This window comes from Lissotriton vulgaris, chromosome 3_1 (genome assembly GCF_964263255.1).
Source record: "Lissotriton vulgaris chromosome 3_1, aLisVul1.2, whole genome shotgun sequence".
NCBI classification, from domain to species: Eukaryota; Metazoa; Chordata; class Amphibia; order Caudata; family Salamandridae; genus Lissotriton; species Lissotriton vulgaris.
In genome coordinates, this window is record NC_141689.1 from 1747156087 (window position 1) to 1747182805 (window position 26719).

Sequence of the window (26719 nt, forward strand, 5' to 3'; positions counted from 1 at the left end):
TGTACGCCTCGGTGGAGCCTCGGCAAGCAGGAGGTAGGCTCTACCGGCGTGTGACCCTCCCAGAGACTGCCACCCGGTCCTCGGCAGTGGGTGTTACTTTATGCGCCTCCTGGCGCTGCGCGCTGACGATGGGGGAGGCGTCCTGGCCACAGGGCTGCTGGGGGCTGTAGTTTCTCGATCTCCCGACCGGCGGAGCCAAGCCCGGCCAGCCGGAAGTGCAGGGTGATGCGCTGCAGCGGCGGAGCAAAGCCTGGCCACCCCTCAGCCACGGTGAACAAGCTGCATGCCTCAGTGGAGCCTCGGCAAGCAGGAGGTAGGCTCTACCGGCGTGTGACCCTCCAAGAGACTCATAAATTACCTACCTTGGAAGAATAGACGTCTTAGTGTGCCTTGCTGGGGTTCGAATTAGAGCCCTGCAGGTGATTGCAAATGTCAATGGTCAATATTCACCTCACTGACTAATCCTTACTCCAAGGTAAGAAACCCAAAAGGCTTTGCCACATGTGGACATAGTTCTTCTCCAAACACAGAACACATTTAAAAACAAACAAACAAACACAAGTAATGGGTTACCAGAACGAGTCACCTCACCTCACATCACTACAGAAGCACAACATAGCAATTAATGGATGCAACACTTCTCCCAGGCAGGTGATGTACAAAAAGAATGAGCAGCCTTCCACCTGCATACACGAGCGATGCACTGGCTTTATTCGTTTCCTTAAAGGGCTGAAGGACAGCTTCACCTCTAGGAGCTATTATTAATAACGGAATGAAACACAGTGATGTAAGGTGGAGTGCTTTAATGAATGAGAACAAGCGTCACATAGGGCCCGTACCTGGTATGTGGAAGTCCAGGTAGCCACTGGCTGGCAATTTTAAACCGAAATCATTCAACAAATTAGTAACGCAAAACCCATGCGTACTGACGCATACAACGCCTACAGACAAAACACACATAAGCAAATCACCAAAATCTAAGACAGGGACTCTGCACAATAACTTCATCTAGAGAAGCGCTGATATCAACAGGGCTGCCGCTGCAACCACCCTTCACGACTCTCTCCATAACCGCCTTCCAGTTTTCTTAAAAAAATACAACTTTCCGTCTAAAATCCTCAACCAGTCATGGACATCCAAGATTCGCTTTTTCTTCTTCACAAACCCTGGCAGTTTTCCCAGAGCTGTCTCTTCCTCAGTAATGTCCTTGAACTTCACTCTCGCATTCTGTTCTACTTTTTTTTAAAAACTTTATTTGTATTTTTCAAAGAACATCATATAACAGCTTGACAATCACTTAGGCAGTTCATAGCATAGCATCACGTATCACACCAGTCATCCCTCTTTTTGGCATCGCAGTAGACCTATTTCTCCTTTGCCGCTCAGGTTGGCATGTATAGAGACATAAACATCCCACACAGTAGATCATTGGCTATCCATATCATGGTATGCATTAGCACCATGATGTTCATTTCCCACAGTCACGAGAAACTCCAGATTCTCCAAGTCTACATCAATGTCTAAGTGGTATTCAATATGGCATATAACGCTTATGAAATACTAGTATGAGGTTAGTCAGTACTCTTCCCCCCTCTACCCGAGCTGAAGGAGGAAGGTCTGAAGTGGACCCCAGATATCCTTGGGCCTGGAGGCCAGCGGTTGTGTCTCGGCATATATAGACATTTGTTCCTGACAATGCAATAAGTCCTTTAGCCATTCCTTAAACAAACTTTGGGCTCTTCCCCTACCCCACCGACAGGCAACTCTGCACTTTGCAAGCAATAGGGCTACATTAACAAACAGTCTATGCCGTTTATTTATTTGTGCAGTGTATCCCAACAACGCTATCAAGGGATGCTTCTCCAGTGGACTATCCATCATTATGGCAAGAGCTTCATGCACCCATGTCCAGTATTCCCACACTCCCGGACATTCCCAAGGCAAATGCAAAAATCCCGCCCCATGACTTCCCTCTCTTGCATCTGTCATTATCTGACAATTTAAACCTATACTTTTTTGTGGGTGTGTATTATAAACGCTGCAGAAATGTATAGTGTATTATTTTTAAACGACAGCTGGTAGAGATGTACAAAGTTTTTGTACAGTAATATGACCATTGCTCGTCCGTCACCTCCTGTCCCATCTCCTCACTCCAAGACACGCGAGCTGAACTAGTGACATCCTTGTGTTGTGCACGTATATTACTGTATATGCCCGATACCAAGTGTTTCCCTTCCATAGAACTAAGCATGAAGTGTAGAGATACATTCCTTATTCTTGGGGAACAAAGTTGTCATGTTATATGGTTGTCAGAAACGAATCCCTTCTTGTGTATTCGAGAAAGTTTCTAGTGACCTCTGAGCTAGATGGCATTCACAAATTAAGTCTAACATATTCAATAGAGACCTAGTCGACTTCAGTCCTACGTCTAAACTATCGTTTATGTTATTCCAATGCGCAGAGCCTATTGGGAATATAGGAGGTACACTACAGGGCGAAAGTTATTGGTTTGTGGGGAAAATCTAAAAGAAGTGCCTTCATCCCTTGCCTCAGTCGCACATACAAGAACACTTCTAATGATGTAGGCTGCTCCCCTTGGAACAAGTCCTCTAGCGATCAGAACGCACCATTATGAAAAAGATCCCCCCAAGTATCGACATGAAGACACGAACACAATGTTTGGAAGCCTTTTTCCTGTAGCAATACCATAGCTGGATGGTAGGACAGTGGGAGGAGCGGGGAATACAGCAGAGGCAAATCGAGGAGATCTGCCATTCGCTTCCATGCATCTACCGTACCCGTGATTGTAGTAGGTGATACCCCACGCGTTCGAGCAGGTGCATGGATAAGGCCAGTCAACGGAATAGGGTGTGCAAGCCAATCCTCAGCTGCCAGTTGTGGCATAAACGCTGTAGGTCGCATCCAATGATATGCGTAATGAGCTTGCGCTTATATAATGAACTTCAAAATCCGAGATATCAAAGCCTCCCTGATCATATGGCTTTGTGAGCACAGACCATTTGAGTTGTGGCTGCTTACCTCCCCATATCAGTTGAATCAATTCAGTGCGTAAAGTTTTGAAGAAGAATGCCCCAGGATTGTAAGGGATATTAAGAAACAAATAAAGGAATTGGGGGAGCACTATCATTTTTATTAAAGAGGCTCTACCTGCCAGTGACAAGGGCAAAGATATCCACCGCGTAACATTACTCGCTAGCCGCGTAATGGCGGTACCATAATTGAGTTGTATTGTGTCTTCCCTTTCTCTTGACACCTGGATGCCTAGATACTGAAGATCGGAGTCACACCATTCCAGAGGGAAATCCAACTAAAACTGAGGTACCGCTGATGTGATGGGAAATATTTGCGATTTCCCCCATTTTATATTTATACCAGACATTCTGCCAAAAACGATAAACTCCCTGAGCAGTGGATTGATATTTTGTGGAGGGTCCCTAACATATAACTTAACGTCGTCAGCGTATAGGGATATGAGGATTTGACGCTGGAAGCACCTGAGCGCCTTGTCCTGGTGAAGCTGGCGCAGCCGAGACGTGAGCGCTTCAATCGCTATGGCAAATAATAGTGGGGATAGCGGGTCCCCCTGTCGAGTGCCTCTCGATATAGGGAACGCAGGGGAGAGATGTCCATTTATCAGCACCTTGGCAGTAGGGTGACGATACAATAATTGTATCCATTCAATAAATATCTTAGGGAAGCACCTTCTCTGCAGTACATCGAATAAATAATCCCACTCCACTGAGTCAAATGCCTTTGTAGCATTTAGAAAAACGGCTGCGAGTGGGAAATCCGGTGCCACAGTTTGTATCAGGGAGAACAGCGTGCGCAAGTTATGGTTAGTAACCCTACCAGGGACAAAACTGGTCAGGGAGGATGAGTTTGTCCATCAAAAGAGTCAGTCAAGTGGCCAGCACCTTGGCTAAAATCTTCGTATCTCAGTTTATGATCGACAGCGGTCTGAAGGAGTCAAAGGAGCTAGGTGGTTTACCCGGTTTCAGCAGGGACATTATCATTACCTCTCTCATCAAGGGGGGAAGTATTCCAACTTCAAGTGATTCCTCAAAAACTTCCTTAAGGACCGGGGCCATAATATCAATGTAGCTTTTATAAAATTCGGCAGGCAGTCCAGCTAGACCTGGTGCCTCCCCATTCTTCAATGACATGATTGCCTTCCTAATTTCATCAATCTCGAACGGGGCACTGAGGAACTCCCTGTGCACATCACTGAGCCACCCCAGCGCTATATTCCCCATGAATGCACCCAAGTCCACATTCCCTTGACGTTGTGTGGCATAAAGTGTGGTATAGTGTAAGGTGAAGGTATCGAGAATCCCTAACGTGTCTTGAAATAATGTCCCCCCAGGTGTCTCTGTTTCCAAGATGTGAGTACTACACCTCGAGGATCGTGTTATGGCAGCCAACGCCTTCCCAGGATGTTCTCCTTCCCCATATCTCCGAGATGTCCAATAGCGGCCTTTAAATTTCAACTGCCTAGCTGCCTCTTCCTCATATTCAGATAGTTTTTCCCTTAACGCATTGTGTGCCTGACCTGTTTCACCAGCTCCCATGCTGCCCTCCAGTTTTTTCAAATCCTGCTCTAAGGTTTTCAATTTTCTCTGTATGTCCCACAACACACCAAAGCTTTAAGACATACAGTATCCCTGAACCGTGACTTTAAACACCTCCCAAATAACCTCCACGCTATCCACTGAGCCCTTGTTGTGGATAAAGAAATCATGTATTTCCTCCCCAAGCTCAGTCTGGAAAACTATATCCAGCAGTGCATTCTGCATCAACCGCCAGCCAGGTCTTGGCTGGTCATAACCCGGCGGGCTGAGCGACAATTTGACAGGGCAATGATCAGAATAAGTTCTAGCAAGGTGAGTTACATTGCGAATACCTGAAGCCAGCCCCCTAGAAACTAAACAACAGTCAAGTCTCGCCCAAGCACCAGTACGTGATGTAAAATGTGTTCCTTCCCTCATCTGTGGATGTGTGTGATGCCAACAATCTATTAAGCCATCCTCTTCCACTATGGCCGCAACACATCCTGAGACTTGTTATAATGAAAAAAGAGGCAGCATTTGATCGGTCCTGTGCAGGAATTAGAGCAACATTAAACCCCCCCCCAAATAACGTGAGTGAACCCTACGTCTACTATTTCCCCCCAGAGAGTAGTGAAGAACTGGGGGGCATCAACATTGGGGCCGTAACAGTTCACTATTGTCACTGAATCCCTACTCAGTCTCTCCCATGCAATCACGTACCGTCCTTGTGGATCTACTGAAGTACCAGCCAATGCAAAAGGTGTCCGTTTCTTAACCAGTATAGCTGTACCACGTGCATAAGAGGAATAGGAAGAGAAGACTCAAGTGCTCGCCCATTTGCTAGCAAATGTATGAAGAGACCGTGGGTTAATGTGTGTTTCCTACAGCAAAGCCACTTGTATGTGCTGCCTGTCCAGATATGCAAAGACCTGTCTACACTTTCTCAGATAGCTCAAACATTGGATGTTCCAGGATAGTACCCTCAGAACAGTTTTATCATCCTGAGCTGACATAGTGCATTATACCACAATATTGACTGTCCTGCGACAGAACACAGTGTAGTATCCGCCTAATAAATGATCCGCTTTTCCCTCCTAAATACCACATGCCAGCGTTGTCAAAGCTGAAAACGTCCCACTCCCACCCCACCCCCACCCACTGAAGCAACCCAATTCTTATGCCAGTACCGTACACCCCACCCCCCTTCCCAACACAGTTACCCCAATGAACTATCATAAGTATAGCAATCCCAACCCACACAAGAGCTGGAAAACAATAGAACATGCATTCAATGCAATAATAATAAAACAGTAGGGGTACACCCATTAGGGGAAAATTCTGCTAGGTGGCCCACGGGTACCTCTCGCTCATCCAGAAGACCTGCACCGTCCAGCAAGTCCCCAGAGAAGCGTTGAGGGTGTCCGGCTGTCCATCGTATCAATGTCCTGTCCAATCGTACTATCAACAGCACAGAGCCGTTTTTCCACTCATGGCCTCGTACAGTTTATGATATGATATGTAATCTTGTCAACGTCATAGTCTTGACACAGTACCAATCATGTCACAGGGATCCATCGCCAAGTCCCAAGAGTGTCACTCCACATCTGACAGGTGTGCTTCCGACGAGCTGTCGTGCACAGGTGTACTCTTCTTCTGCCTTTTGAGTTTCTTGAGGAACTCTTCCACCTTCTGTGGCTTCGTATAAATCATTTGTGTGCCCTGATGTGTAACTCGAAGGCGTGCTGGGAAAGCAATGCGTAGTCTATCTGAGCTTGCCTCAGGTTCTGTTTCACCACCGTAAATTTACACCTCTCCTCCTGTACATGTGTGGTAAAGTCAGGATACATGGTGAAGGACACACCATTATAGTGTAGTTGCTGTTTCTCCCTGGCCACCCGTAGTACTGTATCTCTATCTCTATAGTTCAGCAGGCGCGCTATGATTTGGCGAGGCGCGCTTCCCGGTGGCGTCCAGGGGCCAAGGGACCTGTGAGCTCTCTCCACTATGAAGTGAGGGGAGAGGAGTTCCGCCCCGATAACTGTGGTGAGCATCTTCTCAATGTACTCCTCCATTTCACCCATCTGCTTGGTTTCCGGCACACCTATAACAAAAATGTTATTCCGCCTGCTCCTTGCTTCGTTATCCTCATTTTTTGCAGCGATGAGCTTGAGCAACTTATCCATTTGGGCCACCAAGTTTTCATTTGACCAGTAGTGTCCTCCGCTTCTGATAGTTGTTGTTCCGTTTCTTTGAAGCGCGTTTCATGGCCCTCAATTTTGCGAACGATGGCGTCCATACGGATTGTTAGAGTGTCCATTTTGTCCACCATGGTCGCGAAGCCCTGCCGTACTGTCGCAGGGATTCTGCTCCTACACAGAACTGGGCATAGAGACTTGGAACCTCAGTGAATTAGGGTGTGCCAAAACTCACCTTAGTATCCAAAATCCCCTAGCAGACTAGCAATCAGTGTCTCATTGGTTCTTACACCCCCCCAATGATTAGACAACCCAGAACATGAACTTAGAACACCTCAGGTCACGTGGAACACATGAACACTCTTTCGTTATACTAACATACCAGTCCAGAATGAGGAGTAAATGAGGACACGTGCAAGTTTGAAATATTTATTTCTAATGCCGTGTTCTCAGGCGCAGTATCTTAGCTAATACAAGCAAACATATTATAAGCAACAAGGTTATCAGCATAGTTACTATTCTATAAAATACAAAGGGAGAAAGCATGTTAAAATGCTAAAGGGAAGAAGGCTAAATTACACCTAAGTCTTATCCTCCCTTGCTAGTATATTATTATGTATCTAAAGAAGGTCTCTTGGGTTTTAGAAGGGCGGCCCCATACCTCTGGTCTTAGTAGCAAGGGATTACATCATCTTCTACACCAGCTCTCTGCATGCAAATATTCATCAAGTGTGTTTGCATGCTCTGCGCAGTGCCTTATTAAACGCGCCAAAAGCCAGAGTTGGCCACAGCTGCATATATGTTATGTCTAGGACGTGCGCTGATCAGACCGAACAACAACCACTGTGTTGAAATAACCTTGAAGGCCTCAGCACTCACTGTTCAGACATAGCTTACCAAGCAAAGCTGATACTATAGGAAAACTTATTATTCTCGTGTGAAGCAAAATATTCTACTAGGCTCAAAGCATTAATAACAATATGTGCCGTGTGCAGAAGGAGCAAAAAGGAAAAATGGCGTTTAAACTTCTAATAAGCTCATGCTAACTTAACACAGTGTGAAGGCAAAGCCTATCTCCATGACAGTTTTTCTGACAGAATAATTTGCACATCATTGCTGGGCTCCGAATGCTTGTCATGTGTTTGCCCATCAACTTCATTCTCCACTTCCGCCATTTGTTGACGGTGCCCTTCCCGGCCTCGAAGGTGAGCCGCGGCTGGCGCACGTCGGGTTTCCTCATCCTAGAAGTGACCGATGCAGGATAGTCCGATGGCAGGTGTGGACCAAGCAGTGAGACAATCCGCCAATCCTATGATGAAAACCCTACTTGTCTGCTATCCCTTTCTGTTGTCAATGCGGCTAATTAGAGGATAGGTCTGACCATGTGGTATTAGTAACTAAGGTGCATCGCAATTTGAACGTGGCTGAATGATGGTCTATGCGTGTGTCCGCTGCGAAGCCCAGGAGAGGGCTACCCACTGTTGTGCTATTATGGCCACTGGGTCTTATGCTCAATAAGCGCTGAAACCTCCCCACACCAGCCACTCCTTTGAAGAGGATATATACTAGGAAAAAAGACCCATTGGCTGCTCCAAACGAGGTTCGTTATCTAGCCAGGCCAGTCCTCCTACTCCATGATTACCGCCAAGCAGCCTTTCACAGGAATTACCGCCTGCCTCAAGGGCCACCGCCTACAACTCAACAGAAAACAGACCCACGCAGGTAACCTCAGCAAGATCGTGTCCAAATGCACGTTGATCTGCCCACTTTGTATATTATGTCCACATACGATCTCAGTAGAATCTACCACCGTGGCAGAAAGTGACTATGTCACTCGCTATACAGTTCTTTCCTTGATGGGTTCGGCACTATGACTATGGAGATTAGAAATTGCACCACGCTTCCGAGGCTCCTAACCCAACGACACACGTAGCAGTAGTCAGCAACGCGCCTTCCGCCTCCCAGCACTCATGGCTGCCGCTCACAACACGCAGAGAGTCAGGCCGCAGCAGCGGTGTCGCTTTCACTCCGTCTGGCAATATATTAATAAAGATGCACACCTATACTGGCATACACGCAATCAAAGCAGTGCGAGGCTTATGCAGCGCCTGAGATCATACGGCAAAACTCATGGCTGCATTATCAGAACAAATGTGGCTCCCCGACCCGTATGTCATGTGGGCGCCGCAGCACTCGCGTTGTGCCCACAGCCCTGTCTCGGCTCCAGAGCTCTTCAGCCGGTCGTCTGCTCCACTGATGCCGATGTCTGCAGCTTCCACAAGGCATGTCCAGAGCGGCTGATACTGGCACCGCTTGTGCTGCCCACTTTCATCTGCCACACCGTGTCAGTCACAATCACCCACCTAGGGCAGGACAGAGGATAATTAATGAAAATTGCAGCCGGACTGCGGGAGCCTCACGCAATGGCGGCCATTCCACTCATGCGCCCCCGCATTCTGTTCTACTTCTTTTTTGTACCCTTCCTGTTTGTACACTCCATACATCTCCCCTATAAATAAGTTATGTAGAGATCCTGGTCTGCCTTCCCTCACTATCCCACTGACCCAGCAACAAGAAAGAGAGCACTTGCCTACCCCACAGCCAGTGGCATCACTAGGGTTGGTGTCACCCAGTGCGGGTAACTCATGGTGTAACCCCTTCACGACTTACGCCATTAATCCATGATGGACCTCCTCGAGGAGATGTATTCATCTGTGCAGCACCCACAGAGGGGGTCCTTCTTCTTCTGGGGCCTTTCCAAGCCCACTCCTCTACACTCTAAAGCACTAGAGGTGTTACCCATCTATTCATAACTCCTCCCCTTGCTCCTTGGAGGCCATGCATTCTACTCAGAGTATTTCCCTGCTTGCTTTCGGTCTTCCTTGCAGTGTTGCCACATTCCTGTCCACCCCAGCTTGCTATCACTATCCTCCCTGCTTCGCTTCCGTCTCTCTCACTTCCCTTCTCCTGCCCTCCAGTCTAGCAGCCCTGACCCTGTCTGATGACGTCAAAAGTCCTGCTCCTATCTCCGGCTACTGGCCTCCCTGACCCTGTCTGATGACATCAGGATGGCCTCCTACCTCCGCCTTCTGGCCTCTCTGATGATATCAGGATAGCCTCCAACCTCAGCCTGCTGGCCTCCTTGCCCTTGTCTGATGACGTGAGGGTGGCCTCCTACCTCAGTCTGCAGGCCTCCTCCTGTCCTGCCAGTGACAGGGAGGCAGAGCAGGGAGCCACCGCCCAGTGGCATCACTAGGGTTGGGGTCACTGTCACCCAGCGCGGGTAACTCATGGTGTCACCCCCTCACGACTTACCCCATGAATTGCGATTCTCATATTAACATGACTAGAAAATCTGGATTTCATTAAAGACTCGGAGGCTGACATTATGCAGTATACCTTTATTGCAGACCCCAAGCAGCCGCATACATCACAGTAAAAGGTTCCAAATAAAATAAAGGCAACATATAGTGGTCATGAGGCAACAACAATCAGCCTCTTTTAAATGAACAACAGACAGGATCTTTTGAAGAAACTTGAGATGTCCAACTTCATAAAAACGCCCTTAAGAAGAAAATGACAACGAGATGAAGGAGATGATGGAATCCATGCAAAAGGTTGTAGCCAAGATGATTTGCCGAAAGAACAGCTGCAGTCAGGCATTATCTGAAAAGATAAGGCAATTAGTCCAAAGGATAAACACAAAATTATTTTATAAATAAGATAAAAGACATAGCATAAAGAGCATTACAATAAAAATGTATTAGACAATGCATTGTAAATTGAATGCCACCAAAGGTGGGAAGGGAGGGATAGTGTCATCCTCCGAGTCTTTAATGAAATCCAGATTCTCTAGTCATGTTAATATGAGAATCGCAATTTCATTACAAGACCAGAGGCTACATTATGCACGTTGGAAGCTATCTAGAACAACATCAGACATATGTTGAATTGGCTTCCAATAGTGACGAGCAAAGGTACTGGCATTAGACCAGTCTGCAGCTTTCAGGATGTCGTCTAACTTACCTCCAGACCAGAAGGGCTTACTGGCCATAGCACCTCTAAGGGAGTGGGCTTGAAAGACATTCAAATCAATACTAGCTAAGCTCATAGCAGTCTTAATCCATCCAGCAATAGAAGAGGAGCTAATACCTTTGTGGGGTTTAACAAAGGAAATATGTAACTGATTAACTTCTTGAGGACGAAGATCTGACATTCTGAGATCATACTCATTCATGCATCTAACAATGCAGAGATTGGGAAAGAGATCAAATTGAGGATAAAATATAGAATCAGACATTGTCTTTGTCCTTCTATGGATGTCAAATTTGACGCCAAACATACAGTAAGAACGATTGGTAATATCAAGAGCCCTGATATCAGAAGCTCTTCTGCAAGAGACGAGGCATAAGAGCGTAGCTAGTTTAATAGAGAGATTCTTCCTGTTAGTAAAGAATTGGGAGGCCAATTGTCGAAGAGCTTGAGAATCAAATTAACATCCCAAAGCGTTTTGTATCTGGCCTTAGGAGGTCTCCGTAGGCGTATGCTTTTCATAACTCTATAGATGATGGCGTTTTTACCAATAGTTTTACCATTGACAAGGGTATGACCGGCAGAGATAGCAGATCTAAAACAGTTGATAGGTCTGTAACTAAGTCCCCTTTCAAATTGTTCAACAAGAAAGTTGGTTATATCAACGATAGGGGCCCCCAAGGGATCCAGGTCCCTTTCCAAGCACCAACGTACCCAAAGTTTCCAGATTCTATTGTATCAGTAATGTGTGCCAGGTGCCCAAGACTCCTTGAGGAGAGTGGAAGCAGTTTACGAAAGGCCTGAGATTTTCTTAGATCTCCTGACAGTCTCCAAGCAAGAAGGAATAAACTCCCGTTCTGGATTAGAGGATGAATTTGACCGTCCACGTTTGTAAGGAGGTTCCCTATGGGAGGAATCAAGAAAGGAAGACTGCAAGTCAGTTCTAGGACGTTTGGGAACCACGCTGGGAGGGCCAGAAGGGAATTATTAGGAGAAGGAGACATTATTCTAGTCTCACTTTCTGAAGGAAAAGCATATCCTTGGATTTCTTTCCAGGACTGAAGGAAGGCGTTGACTGCCAGAGCACCCGGGTCGGGCATCCAGCTGAAATAATTCTGGAGCTGGGAGGTCAGCCTGCTTAAGAAAAGATCTACCTCCACGGGACCCCAAATTCTGTTCAGAGTGTTGAAAACAGAAGGATTCAGTTTCCAATCGCTAAAATCTACGAGGAACCTTGAGTTCCAATCCGCAGAGGAGTTCACCGCTCCTGGAAGGTACTCCGCTTTGAGGGCGATTTTGTGTTCCAAACAAAACATCCAGAGCTTCTTTGCTAGATCTGAGAGGTCTGCAGATCTAGTACCTCCTAAGCGGTTGATATAAGCCACCGCTGCCATATTGTCCATCTTTAAAAGGACTGATCTCCCTGGAAGGGAATGTCTGAAGCTCATTAGAGCGTAGAGACCGGCGGTCAATTCTAGGTGGCTTATATGGTGGATCGATTCTTGCTGAGACCAGGGACCTCCGGTGTTCTGATCTAGGAGGCACGCCCGCCAGTCATGAAGGCTGGCATCTGATTCCAAGACAAATTCTGGAATTGATCCAAAAGTAGCCTTGCCATTCCATACCTCCAGGTTGTTCAGCCACCAAGACAATTCTGAACGAGACTAGGGAGATACAATCACCGTACCAAAGCCCCGATCTCAGGGCTCTTCCTTTGTTTCTCTGAAGAGCTTGATAATTTAGGGGACCGGGAAAGATGGCCTGAATGGAGGACGAGAGAAGACCTAGGAGTCCGGCCAAATCCCTGAGGGATAGGTCTTGACGACTGAGAACATATCTTATTTCCTTCTTTATTTTTGAAATGTTCTTCGAGGGAAGGAGGAGGAGGCAGCGAACTGTTAGGGACGATTTTTCCCTGTTTATGATAAAACCTAGACTCTCTATAAGATTCATCGTAAAGGTGAGATCTTTCTCTAGTTGAGAGTGATCTTGGGCCATAATGAGGATATCATCTAGATAAATGATAAGACGAACGCCCCTTGATTTTAAATAAGAGACAACGGCTCTCATAACCTTGATAAAACACCAGGGGGCGGAAGAGAGACCAAAAGGAAGAGCTTGGAATTGGTACAGATGACCTTTCCAGAGAAATTGGAGGAAGTGTTGGTTAATCTCTGCCATAGGAATGGTAAAATAGGCATCCTTCAGGTCTAGATTGACTAGCCAATCTCCTTCCAGAAGTAAGTCCCTGAGAAGATGGATACCTTCCATCTTGAAGTGTCTGTATGTAAGAAATCTGTTCAGATCTCGTAGGTTTATAACCGGTCTCCAACCTTTGTCTTTTTTCTCGACCAAGAAAAGGTTGCTTATAAACCCCAGTTGTTCCATGGGAACTTCTAATAGTGCGCCTTTCTGGATCATTGAGGAGATCTCCTCCTCTATGATACATTGTTGTTCTGGTGATAGAGGAATTTCCTTTGGAAAGTATTCTTGGGGAGGTGTAGGAGAAAAATCTATTGTGAAACCCCTTATGATATTTAGGACCCAGCTGTCCTGAGTAATTAATTTCCAATTTTTTAGGAAATATTTGAGTCTCCCGACCACCTTTAAGGGGGAAGATGGTGAAGGAGGAAGAGTAACACTCACCTGAGGGATTGCTTTGATTATTGGATCCGCGTGATCTGAAGCCTCTGCTCTATTGACCTCTACCTCTCTGCGGGTAGAATTGTGGGTTATTGAACTGTTGATAGCCTCTGTTAAACCCACGTCCTCTAAAATTGTCCCTCTGATTATAACGGCCAGAAGGTTGGCCCCGTCTTCCAGCCCTTTCAAAAAGGTTATTGCCGGTGTTAAAAACCTTGCGCATGTTCTGTTGCACCTTGTCAAGGGCAGTGATTGTGGAGACATATTTCCCCAGAGACTTAATTAATTCTTCTATAAAGAGAAGCCCTTGGTGGTTTTTTGAGGGTTCTTTATCAGCGAGGTCACTGAGTTTGGGGTTGATCCTAGTGAGCACAACCCTACGCCTTTCAGCGTTAATGCTTGCATTCGCATTACCTAAAAGTATAATGGCCTTCTGGCTCCATCCTCTTATCTCCGTATCGAGATGAGTGCCCAGGGCATTGCTCTTTTCAGCCGAATCAAGGATCCTAGTGAGGGGACCAAGGACGTCAAGGAGACAATCCTGGCACCCTTTAAATGATTTCTCCATTCCTTTTCTAGGGTCGCGCCCTAGTTTAAAGAGGAACTTAATAAAGTCGGGGTCTAGGTTTGGGGTTTAGCAAAGGTTTCTAATCCTTTCTTTATACATTTTGCAACATGTTCCTGTGGAGTCCATTCTGAACTCTGCGGTTGTTTGAGGTTTTGAGGTGAGAGCATTTCTTCACCTAGTGGATCAAGGATTACGTCCTTTGAGGAAGATAGAGCACCCTCAAATGAATCCCTGAAATCTTGATCATCCTCGTTGAGGTCTAAGACATATTCATCAATAAATTCAGAATCAACTGAGTCATCATTTCCATTGCTGTGATGAGAATTTCCTTCTTGTGTGTCGCTTAGGACACCTGTATCTTTTGTGCCGCCAAGGACACCCATATATTTCGAGGTGCGAAGACCTCCGTCAGACCATGAGGTGCTCGGACCTCCTCTATTTCTTGAGGTGCTAAGACCTCCCATGTCCACATCACCATGTTTGCTCTTCTTTAGTCTCTTACCTCCTAAACCACTCTCATGATCTAGAAATTGTTTAGCGTTTTCATTTGGGCGTTGTGTAGACATAAAATGAGAGAGACTTTCCAGCATACAAGAGTTCATCTCCATATGAAGCATTTTCTTGAAAGAATCATTTTCCAAATTTGCTGTAGGGGCAGAAGCCTCATCTGATTCGCTGCTGGACATTAGAAAGTTAAGGTAATAAACAAGGAGGAGCCTCAGTGAGACTAGCCAGTGTTCGAGATAAATAAACCCCCTTTTTTTATGGGCTAAGCAATATATATAAGAATATCAGGGGAAGAAGAGCAAACTGTGTCAAAATGCGATTAAAATCAGGCAGTGTCTTAAAATGGCAAGAGTTATTTGCCGCTATTTTCCAAGCGCCGTGCTCGTAAATGCAGGGTCGCTATGTAAACACACCTCCGTCTGTGACCAGCATACATGCAGCTGGAGGGGGGAAGAAAGAACCTTAGCAACGAGAATACGTTGCGTCGTTCTCGCTAAGGTTCATTTCTTAAATGATGCATCGCGGTTAGAGAAGGATCGAGGCTCGAGCGCTGAAGAATTTGTAAGCAGGTTTTGCAATAATATCCGTTTAAGCAAAGTGCAAAAATATGGTTACAGTTAAAGAACAACGTTTCCCTAGCGCGTAAGCCGCGCAACAAGGAAGAATCGGGAAATGCAATAAATAAAGCTAGACATATAAGGATTAGTTTTGTGGACAAGAGAGAATAAAGGGATACGTCTCCATAAATTGGAGATCAGTGAGGGAATTGGTGCTGTGAGGGGGAGGGGGGGGGTGGTGGGAGCTTGAACCGCACCAATAGCACACCCTGTGGAGAAATAGTTTAAAACACCATAATACATTAAAATGGAGAGAGATAAAAGATCAACTTATCTGCTCGGGAGCCACATTTAAAAGAGGCTATTTGGAACCTTTTATTGTGATGTATAGGCTGCTTGGGGTCAGCATTAAAGGTATACTGCATAATGTAGCCTCCGGTCTTGTAATTAAATCCATGATGGACCTCCTACGAGTCCGCCAGTGCCAAATAACGGGACCATACAGAATCCTTAGTAACGTTTGTAAATATAGGTCCTATATATACAAAGGCCATAGAAGAAACATTTAATTCAAGGTTGGATATAAAAGATTGTAAGAAGTTAAGAACTAAGAAGTAAGAACTACAAATGTTACTGTTACCGGAGGTAAGGTTGTAACAGTTCTGTATTGGGTTTGCACAATCAGCAACTGCCAGAATAGTATGCAACAGTACAAATTACAATGTCACATTAAATCTCGACTAATCAGAACTTTCCTTTCCTGCCCTTTAAAGCTGCAAACTTGTTAATTACTTCATCGAAATCAACTCCTTTCGCCAAATCATTTTCAATTGATAATATTGCAAGATCAGAAAGCCTTGACTGTCCCATGGTAGATCGCAATTAGTTCTTTATAAACGTCAGCTTTGAAAAACTCCTCTCACATGAAGCCACAGCCACACAGATCATAAGAAATAATTGTAGGCTCACTGAAAGATATGGGACACATTCTAGGAAGTCCCATTCAGCAATGAATTTCAAATACTGACTAGTCTTTGGCTTCTTCGAGATCAATCTCTGCTGCCTCCCGGTGCCTTCTCAGCCTTGGTATTTCTAATAAAAGCTCTCCCTTGGATAACTCATGATAGAAAGTGGACAATTTTGGAATGGACACCAGTAACTCTTCTTCAGTGGCAGAAATCAAACTCTTGGCTTGAACAGCCTCAAACATGGATGCTACTTCCTTGATGGTTTTTGATCTTATCTGAAGTTCAGAATGGAAACAATCAATACACTCAAGCAATGCCCTCTTGTTTAGTTCTTGCAGAGTTAGTCCAGCATTTCTTGTCTCCTCACCTGTCACCCTCTTCTTGATCCTGGGTCTGCTCTCTCCACTCAAATTCCATATTGGTCTGATTTTAAAAGCGCCTGTTCAATTGCCTGCTCCACTAGATGATTGCGCTGCTCGTACAGAAAAAGTATTAGCGTCTCTAGCTTTGTCACCACCTTGTCAAGAGTTAAGCCCTTAGTCTGAAGGTACAGCTGTGTAAGATTAACTTCTTCAAGTACATCACACTAAAAGTAGAGGTAGCACAGAAACGTAAAATTGCAGACAGCAGGCAAAAGACCTCAGCTGTACCTCTTGTGTCTACATTTTCATCTGGATCACATAGAGCTTCAATTGCCCCCACACATTCATCGAATTTTTCTTTCACTGCCTTTACTGCAGCAGTGTGTTGTTGATAGTCTTTTCACTGAGACTCCAGTGTGGTTCATTAAAACATCCCATTTGTGAGTGGAAGCAGCAAAGAAGGAAAATATTGTCTCAAGAGTTCAAAAAAAAAGTCACACACGAAGCATTTTAAGCAAAAGAGTGTTGGCCGCACAAGTTAAGCGAATGGCCCACACATCGATTAAAAATAGCTTTACTGATCTTTCATTTTAAAATGGCTTGTACACGCCCATGGATTCCAGCCATAGTGGCAGCACTATCTTAAGCTTGAGCGCTGCACATCATCATGTCGAGTCCATCACTTTCAAGATTTTTAAGAATATCAGAACTGAGGTCAACAGCTTGTTTCCCCTTTAAAGGGAAAAATCCCTGAATCACTTTTCTTACTTCAACTTTCCTATTTTGGATTTTCACATATCTGATCACTTCGGACATTTGATCAGTGTGTGATGTGTCAGGTGTGCTATCGAACATGACCCCAAAATACTTGGCAGATTTTATATCCGTGACAAGCTTCTCCTTCACATGATTTGCTAGGACATGTATAAACTCATTCTGAGTTTTTGGTGCAAGATAAGATACTGATGCTTTGAGTTTACATGTGCTTCACTTTAATCTCATTAGGTGCTCTTTCAGCACTGGGTCATATTTAGAAAGCATCTCAGCCATTTCAAGAAAGTTTCCTTTATTCAACGAAGATTCATCTTCCTTGTGGCCCCGGAATGCCAGATTCTGCTTGGCAAGAAACAATGTGATACCGAGCAACGCCCTCCTCCCACATATAAAATGTGTGTAGGGACCAGACGGCGCAGCGGGCTGGTGCAGCGGGCGCGCCGGATGCGCGCCGAAGCCGCGCCAAAGCCAAGCCCGTCTGCGCTTGTCCGCGGCTGACCGGGGCCAGGGGCCATGCCCCCTGCATCTCCTGCGCGCCACTTGCTCTCCTACACTAGTAAGAGGTTGAGAGATCTCTGCCCCCCTCCTCTCACTGCCTGTCGCCACATGATGGAGGCATTAGACCTGGTTCCATGTCCTCATTGTACATTCAAAGGGAGCCGAAGCCACGCCAAAGCCAAGCCCGTCTGCGCCCGTCCGCGGCCGACCGGGGCCAGGGGCCATGCCCCCTGCATCTCCTGCGCGCCACTTGCTCTCCTACACTAGTAAGAGGTTGAGAGATCTCTGCCCCCCTCCTCTCACTGCCTGTCGCCACATGATGGAGGCATTAGACCTGGTTCCATGTCCTCATTGTACATTCAAAGGGAGGTTTTTGCCGTTGGATGTCCCTGACCCTGAAGCGATTATAGTAAAAGGTGGGCTCTTAAATTGTAGATCCTTAAGCAAACACTCCCTCCAGCTGTGGGATCTCTTACTTGATGAGGCCCTGAACATATTATTTCTAACTGAAACTTGGTTAGGAGAACACTCTGATCCAGATATCTTGAATGCAATACCGCCAGGATACACCCTCCATAGACTTGACAGAGAAAATGGAAGGGGAGGTGTTATTGCCATCATTGTTAAACACCCTATTGAGTGTGTCTTGAAACCGGTAAAAATGGACAACAGTGAAGCTGGCAAATTCAACATTAAATTGACCCAGCACGAGGCAATTTCGGGCATCCTAATATATAGACCTCCGGGGTCTCTGGGTAACTTTCGAAGTAGTTTACTGGAAGGGGTTACTCAGACTGCGATCAAACACAACAAAGTACTGGTGTTGGGGGATCTGAATTTACATCTAGAGGATCCTCTACAGAAGGAGGCAGCGGATGTTCGTCTAGTCCTAAAAGAACTGCAACTGGACTTGTTAAGTGTAGCTGCCACACATGAGCGGGGTCATTGTTTGGACCCTTTGTTTCAGCTCCCTTGGACCGACCATTTCTTGGTCCCTTTCCATTTCTCGTACCAGCTACATAAGTCCACTAAGACTGGGCCTAGCAATGTTATGAGACGTAAATGGAGACAATATTCTCAAGAGAACTTTGTTCGAGCCATTCATAAAGCGCAACCACCGCTTGCCACTGATAGTGACCAGGCCAATAAGGAATTCAATCAGCTTGTGGCTGCCACCTTGGACGAGCTAGCACCCCTGAGTAAGGGTAAAGCCAAGGAAGGTAGACAACGTACTGCCCCTTGGTTCACTCAGGAACTCCAGCAAACCAATTCTAACTGTAAAAAACTTGAAAGGAGCTGGAGAAGGAACCCTAGCGAACAGGGAAAAAACAGCTATAGCTTAGCACATAGAAGCTATCAGTATGCGGTACGCAGAGCAAAAGCTAAATATTTCCAGACACGCATTGAGGCAGCCGAGAGCTCCTCACGCGAATTGTTTAAAATTTACAAGGAAATATCGCTAGTTTCCAGCTCAAATATCCCTGTAAGTGGCACCATGGAGGGATGCAACATAGTGTCTAACTTTTTTTCAAATAAAGTCAAAGCCATTTATGCCTCCTTCTCTCAACATCCGGGAAGGGGCATAGACTTTAGAGCCGTTGGTTCGCCTATGGCTCTTGACTCTTCTCTGCAAACCTTCGAGGTCCCTTCCGCTGATAGGCTAATAAAGATCTGTCGGAGCGTGAAGTCTGGTTCCCCCAATGACCCGGCCCCTCCTTGGGTCATTGCGGAGGGTCTTGCTGGACTGGAACCACACATAAGACATGTCTTACAGACCTCTTTCTCCACTCAACGAGTTCCAGAGGAGTGGAAGAAGGCTATAGTACTCCCTATAAAGAAAAAATCAAATGTAAGCATCGAGGTGTTGGAAAACCTCAGACCCATTTCATTACTGCCGTATGTGGCGAAAGTGGCTGAGAAGGTGGTCAATGCTCAGCTCACTGAGCACTTGGAGAGAGGGAACCTATTTCATCCCTCCCAATCAGGATTTAGAGCGGGCTTCTCGACGGAGACAGCTCTCCTACGTGCCACTGAGACTTTAAGAGCAGGAGCGGATGCAGGACATACAATGGCCCTGATCATGCTCGACCTCAGCGCAGATTTTGACACTGTAGCTCATTCCATCCTGCTACAGTGTCTTAGTGAGGCTGGGGTCGCTGGTCCCGCGCTGTACTGGCTGCAGTTGTTTCTCACAGGAAGATGCTTCCAGGTACAACAAGGGGCATGTCGATCGGTAGAGATGCCACTAGACCAGGGAGTGCCTCAGGGCTCAGCTTTGAGCCCAACTCTTTTTAATCTGCACATGGCCGCCCTGGCGAAGGTGGTACAGGCTTTCGGGGTGGAATTGGTATCTTATGCCGACGACACCCAGTTGCTGATCTCTCTCTATCGCAGAACATCACCAATGCCTCCACCAACTTTAAGTCCTGTATGCAGGCGCTAGCTGAGTGGATGGACTCCCACTGCCTAAAGCTCAACGGCTCCAAGACAGAGGTTCTGGTAGTGGGGGGAAAGAGTAAAAGCTGGTCAGCCGAGTGGTGGCCTTCGTGCCTTGGCCCTACTCCCACACCTTGTGAGGAGGCTAAGAATCTGGGAATATGGATTAACCCCACCCTCTCCTGTGAAGGCCATATAAGGCGTCTTGTGGGCAAGTGTTTTGGGGTACTGAAGACCCTAAACAAAACTTTAGACCTGCTACCTCTAGCGGCCAGAAGGACGCTGACGCAGGCATTGGTGACCTCTCGGTTGGACTATGGAAACATTCTGTTCCTTGGGTCCAACGAGGGCAGTCTTGGCCGCCTGCAAGTCATCCAGAATTCCGCCGCCAGACTGGTGTTAAGGAGACCCAGGAGAGCTAATTCCCAGCAGGCATTGGATGCGCTTCACTGGTTGCCAGTGAAGAAATGCGTGCTGTTCAAATGCCTCCTCTTCTGTCACCGTATCGTCTGGGGCAGGTCGCCCGCCTATCTTAGGGACTTAGTCAGACGGTACGAACCGCCAAGGGCCCTCCGGTCGGAGGGCACCGGGCTGTTGACAGTCCCAAGGGTAAGGAAGGCCAGAATGGGCGGACGATCTTTTTCGCTCCAAGCAGCTCAGCACTGGAACAAACTTCCTCCTGCCCTGAGATTGGAGAGTAGTGAAACAGTGTTTAGGGCTAGGCTCAAAACTTTACTCTACACTTTGTAGGGCTAGGGGCTCTATAATGGTGGTTGTTAGTAGCTTCTCAGCGCGGGGACATGCCGGGATGGCGTTACTGTGCGCTTTATAAGCTCTTTATTATTATTATTCAACCTGTGCAAGATGTCTCTCCACTTTTTCTACGTCCATCAAAGCAATACTTTTGGCATCAATTGTTTTGTGCAGTCTAAGTCCTGCTGCCAATGTTTTACATTTTTCTAGGCAATGTAAGTGCTCTTCGGATGTCTCATGATTATGCACTTTCGGGCTCAGTTTCCACCACATCTGAAACCCAGTCACAAATTTGGATGTCGTGTCTGTAGCATTAGCGGCAAAGAGTCACCAGCAAAAACAATTTAATTTCTCACAGATGAGTGAGTAAACCACCCATGATCGCAACACTTTTTCGCCATTTGGCATCAACTTGTAAAACCACTCTTTTGATAGCTGGTGAACACCTCCTTTTGCTTTTGGATCTTGCCTTGTCCCAATTCTGAAAGAGCATGCGATAACAAGGATACCCTGTTTCTAAAATGACTTCTAGGGCAGGGTCAAACAGTGTGTAGGTATCTCCCTAGACAATCTGAACAATACATAATGTGTCATGCAAAAGCCTAGCTAGTAAATTGTCAACAAAACAAACAAAACAAATATAAAAGTTCTTGGTTTATTGTATATTTAAAAAAGGATATGAATTTATGTTAAAAACATACAAGATTAAAAATCTTTATATTTCTAAAATGCAATGCATTAAATGTTCAATAATAATATTCGGTGTGCATTAAATGAATATACAAGGAATCATCAATAAAAAAGGTACATTATTCAAACAGTGCATGATATTATATTGTCAAGGGTGTGGCGAGATTGAGATTAATTCCAACGCGCGTTTCGGCGCTATACCAGCGCCTTCTTCTGGGGAATCGAGCCACAGATTCCTGAAGGTAAATAACACTGTAAAATTAAACATCGGCTAGCATGACATAATTAACATATATTTTAGTTTAAAAACTTATTTTTATAGAGTGCCTTACGAAGGAAGAGAAGAAAGTTAGAATGTGATATAGAGTGTGTGAAGTGAATAGGGCTATATTACTAAAAAAAACTATAAGTTAAGTAGGTCAGAACAACAATATTAATAAAAATAACAGGGATGATTTATGTATGAAAAAATTAGTGAATGCAGTGATAAAGAAGAAGAGATAAGGTGTAGTGTTACAAGATGGAGGGTAATGGTTACATCCAGAATAAGGACCCAAGAGAGCATAATATGGATACCTGGGTTTATAGAAGCAGATAGGAAATAGGAATATGGAACTCTTCTTGTCTTTAAAATAAGGACACAGTGGTTGTTCTGTAAAAAGAAAAAGTGTGTATTTATTTGAAAAGAAGGAATTCAGGTAAATATATAGGTGAACCTAACTGAGATGTATAGGTACTGGCTACTAGTATTAGGTTTCCTGTCCATATGCTAACATGTGAGGGAGTACCAATATTTCCTCCAATGGTTCTGTATATAGTGTTGTTCTTGGCAAATGTAGATGGAGGATGTTCCTCTACTTCGTCATGAAACTAGGGAAGAAGTACTTTTCTTCAATTAGATGAACTTGATATTGGCAATTTCTGAAAAGTAGAAGCAAAAACTGTGTAAAGGGGATATCCTTCATCTATAGATCGCAAGGTCCGTGATTGATTAAGGCATTCTAGGTGTTTAGACTTCAAGGACCTTCCTATCCTAATGGACTAGATACAATAGAAAGTCGGAAGTGTTACCTGGAGGCGATTGCCGGCCCGTCCAAGTGTGATATTATGGTGGGCAGGGTTGCTGATCAGAAACCAACGGGTAGTAAAAAACGGGATAATTGTTCCTGTAGATAAAAAATTTCACGGGTTTTAATGTGTGTAGTGCCCTGATACAACTATTTTTCCCGGTAATAAGTGCAGGAATCAACATTTAAGCGTGAATGGAGACAGAGGTTCTATGGAGGTTAAATAGCAGTTTTAGTTTAAATGGCATATTGCTCCAGCTCTAGTGCAGGCGAATAACTAAGTAGCGCACATTGTTATAAGATGTGGTGTATCTAAAACTTTGTCACGGGTTAATTGTGATAAGACTTCTAAGTACGGGAGGATGTCGAGCCCATGGCCCAACCGGAACTGTTACCATAATACTGGCGATGGTACCATGCCGCATAGGGGTTTTAATCATTAGCATAGATTCGGTGCATCACGAGAGGGGCGCACACAATTAAAATAAGGCATGACACTACGGAGAGTCGTGTAGCTTTGGATACTACAAGCAAAATAACTGCCGAGGTTTCTGAAATTGGATAGTGAGACTTGTCTTAACGCATATGGCTTTATATCTCGGAAGTGGAAAGCTAGCAGAGATGCCGTGTTTGGTGTTTGTAAACAGTGCCACCGCGGAATGGACTTAAGTGCTGGAAAGATAAAACGCGAGCGAGTTCTTACTGTGGATGCGTTTTTTAATGGCGTAGACCACTGCCAGAGCCGTGATGGTATATTCAAATAAGGGGTTTAAGTTTAAGTTTAAAATATTTGTTAAGCGCAACGTACACCTGGGCGGTTTCTTGGCGCTAAAGTAGCAGGCAGCCAACTGGGCAAGAGCAGTTGCTAAGGCGTCGACTGGAAAGGCAAGCAGGGCTTACGGTAGAAAGGCCTGAGAAAATAAAAAGGTCTTCAGGGCTTTGCGGAAACTAGAATACTGGGTAAGGGACCTAAGATGAAAAGGGAGAGAGTTCCAAAACATGGTGGCAAGAGTGGAAAATTTCGAGCCGCCCTGTTTTTTTTTCCGGTAGCGAGGGACTGATAAAAGAAGGTGTGCCGAGGAGCGGAGGTCTCTGCCAGGGACATAGGCCTTAATGGCAGAGGATATAAAGAGGGGGGCCAGGCCAGTCCTGGCCTGAAACGCCATGCAGCCTAATTTGAACAGGGCGCGTTCCCGCACAGGGAGCCAGTGGAGGGTTTTCAAGAGGGGGGAGGTATGGTGGAATTTGGGAAGACCGAAGGCAAGGCGAGCAGCCTGGTTCTGCACTAGTTGCAGTTTACGCAGGCTGTACTGAGGGATGCCATTGAACAAGATGTTCCCGTAGTCCAGGCGAGACAGGACCAGTGCGGACATAATTAGTTTAAGTGCAGAGAAAGAAAAAAAACGTGAAATAGAGCGGATAGTGCGGAGAGTAAGAAAGCAAGAAGAAACCACCGAACCAAGCTGGGAGTGCATAGTGAGTTTATCGTTTAGCTTGATGCCAAGGGTCTTAACAGAGGGAACAGGGGTAGGAGGAGAACCAAAGGAGGGGGGCCAAAAGAGAGAATTCCAGGGACTGGAGCAACCACCCGTCACCACAAGTTCCGTTTTATCGGGATTGAGTTTAAGGTGGTTGAAATTCATCCAGTCCCTGATGAAAGATAGGATAGATTGGAAGTTAGAGATAGAGTCAGGGGTAGAAGACAGATTGAAGATGAGATGTACTGTGTGCGAGGCATCCATTTAATGTAGATGCTGGATATCGCGAGAGTAACGTGAGAAAAAAGGGGGGTTAAGCGCGATGATGGACTGTGTTATACATGTGAGACTTACTCGGCAGCTAGATAATATATAATGAAGTTCGAAAAGCATATAAGCTGCAGAATGTTGATAGCATAGTGCCTAATTTATTATAAAATATCCATAGGTATGGTTGGTAAATGGATAAAATATGGAGATGGAAAAAGAAATGCAGATGTGTGGTAAAAAAATTAGGTGAAAAATGAATGATAACTGTATGTGGTGGTGAACATGACTAAATGAGGAGATAACATGCAGATTAAGATTCGATTACATAAAAAGGGAAAATGTAAGAATTGTATCATATGGGCAAATAGTATGTGTTATTTTAATATGATAAAACAGGGAAGTGTTGAGGGAGAAAAACAGGTGGGGACATATTAGGAGATAGTATTGTCCCAGGGGATATCATTGTTGAGACCCCTTTTGAAACTATCTAAAAGGAAAATCCAATAAACTTCTCGTTTTTTTCGGGTCTTGGTGGAATTTTGGTCAGAACATTTTATTTTTTCCAAAATGCACCAACGTAGGTCTTCTGGACTGTGATTGCATTCCAGAAAATGTTTGGTGAGGGATGCCAGCAATTTGGCTGTCCTGCTGGATGAGCGATGTTCTGCAATCCGTATGTGGATAGCTCTTCCTGTTTCACCGACATAGGCAAGGTTGCATGGACACAGAACTAGATATATAACGTTCTGTGTCTTGCAATTCCATAGATCGGTTGCTAGAATTTTAGTTCCGTTGTAGGTGAAAGGATCTCCTGCAATGATAGAGTCACAGGATTTACATTGGGAGCATTTATAAGTGCCTTTAATCGGCTGGTGGCTGTTGATGGATTTTTGTATAAAAGATGGTCTAAAGGTTTGTCTGTCAATTTAGAGTGGACTAAGATGTCCTTAAGATTTTTGTTTCTCTTATGAGCGTATATTGGTTTGTCCAATTTAGTATCTTGATTACTGTTGCAATTGAGAATGTGCCAGTTCTTGTTTATTATGTGTCTAACCGTGGCGTCAAGAGTAGAATGTTTGGTAACACATACCAGTTGGTTTTTGGATTGTTTAAGGTTAGGTCGTATAGCGCCGAAACGCGCGTCGGAATTAATCTCAATCTCGCCACACCCTTGACAATATAATATCATGCACTATTTGAATAATGTACCTTTTTTATTGATGATTCCGTGGATATTTATTTAATGCACACCGAATATTATGATTGAACATTTCATGCATTGCATTTTAGAGATATAAAGATTTTTAATCTTGTATGTTTTTAACATAAATTCATATCCTTTTTTAAATATACAATAAACCAATAACTTTTATATTTGTTTTGTTTGTTTCGTTTGACAATTTACTAGCTAGGCTTTTGCATGACACATCTATGTATTGTTCAGATAGTCTAGGAAGATACCTACACACCAAATCTGAAAGAGCCATCTTTGTTCTGGAAAGAAGAACTTCCTCTTTTGATGATTACAACCCGCAAATGATCTAGAACTGGTATATTCCAAAAAGAAGCATCATCTAAAATATTCCAATTTTCCCCCTTAACCTCATTCATCATTTCATTTACAGTATCATGGTTAGAGTCACTTTCAGTACTCTCTTCTGCTTCAACTTCGTCCATTTGAATTTCCATTTCCTTTCCTTGTTTTTCTGCTTCATTTTCTTCTATTTCAACATTAGCATCAGAATCAGCGTTATCAATTGGTGGCCGGGGAACTGTGTCTTTTGATGAACCCTGGCCATCATCTGGCCTCTTGACATATTGATGCATGGATCCACGTAGTGTTGAGAGTGATTAATCTTTTTCCTCTTTTGCTTTTCTTTGCTGGCATCCACTTGGCCTCTATGACTTATGTACTCCATGTGGCATGATTGATATATTATATCCTTGAACTATTATGAAAAAAACAGCGACTTTAAAAACACTAACAACAGCAACAACAAAAACAAAGCGTGTTTTAAGGATGCCAGGGGCCCTAGAGAAAATAATGACATTGGGCACCCACCCCATGTTTTTATTAGAAAAACCGGCCACCATTTGGGGTGCGGTGGGCCCCTTATGCCCATGGGCCCAGTTGCCACTCCACCTGCTGCACTATTGATAGCTAAACCCTGGCTGTGTATGGCATTGTGCATGTGTCTTGGGTGAGGAGAAGGAAGGTCTGATGTAGATGGCTATGTGCCACTTTCTCTCAATTACGCTAAGCGCTCTGAAACCTGGCTGGGTAAAGTTTGCACGTTATAAGACCATACATACATAAGTGAAGAACTTCTACATACATGTGAATAATACATAT

At 45.0% G+C, this 26719-nt stretch overlaps 1 pseudogene; it reads right to left on the minus strand.

Annotated features, from left to right (window-relative positions):
• Window positions 1-16097: 16097 nt before the first annotated feature.
• LOC147728403 (uncharacterized) lies at window positions 16098-26193 on the minus strand (annotated as a pseudogene).
• Between the last annotated feature and the right edge of the window lie 526 nt (window positions 26194-26719).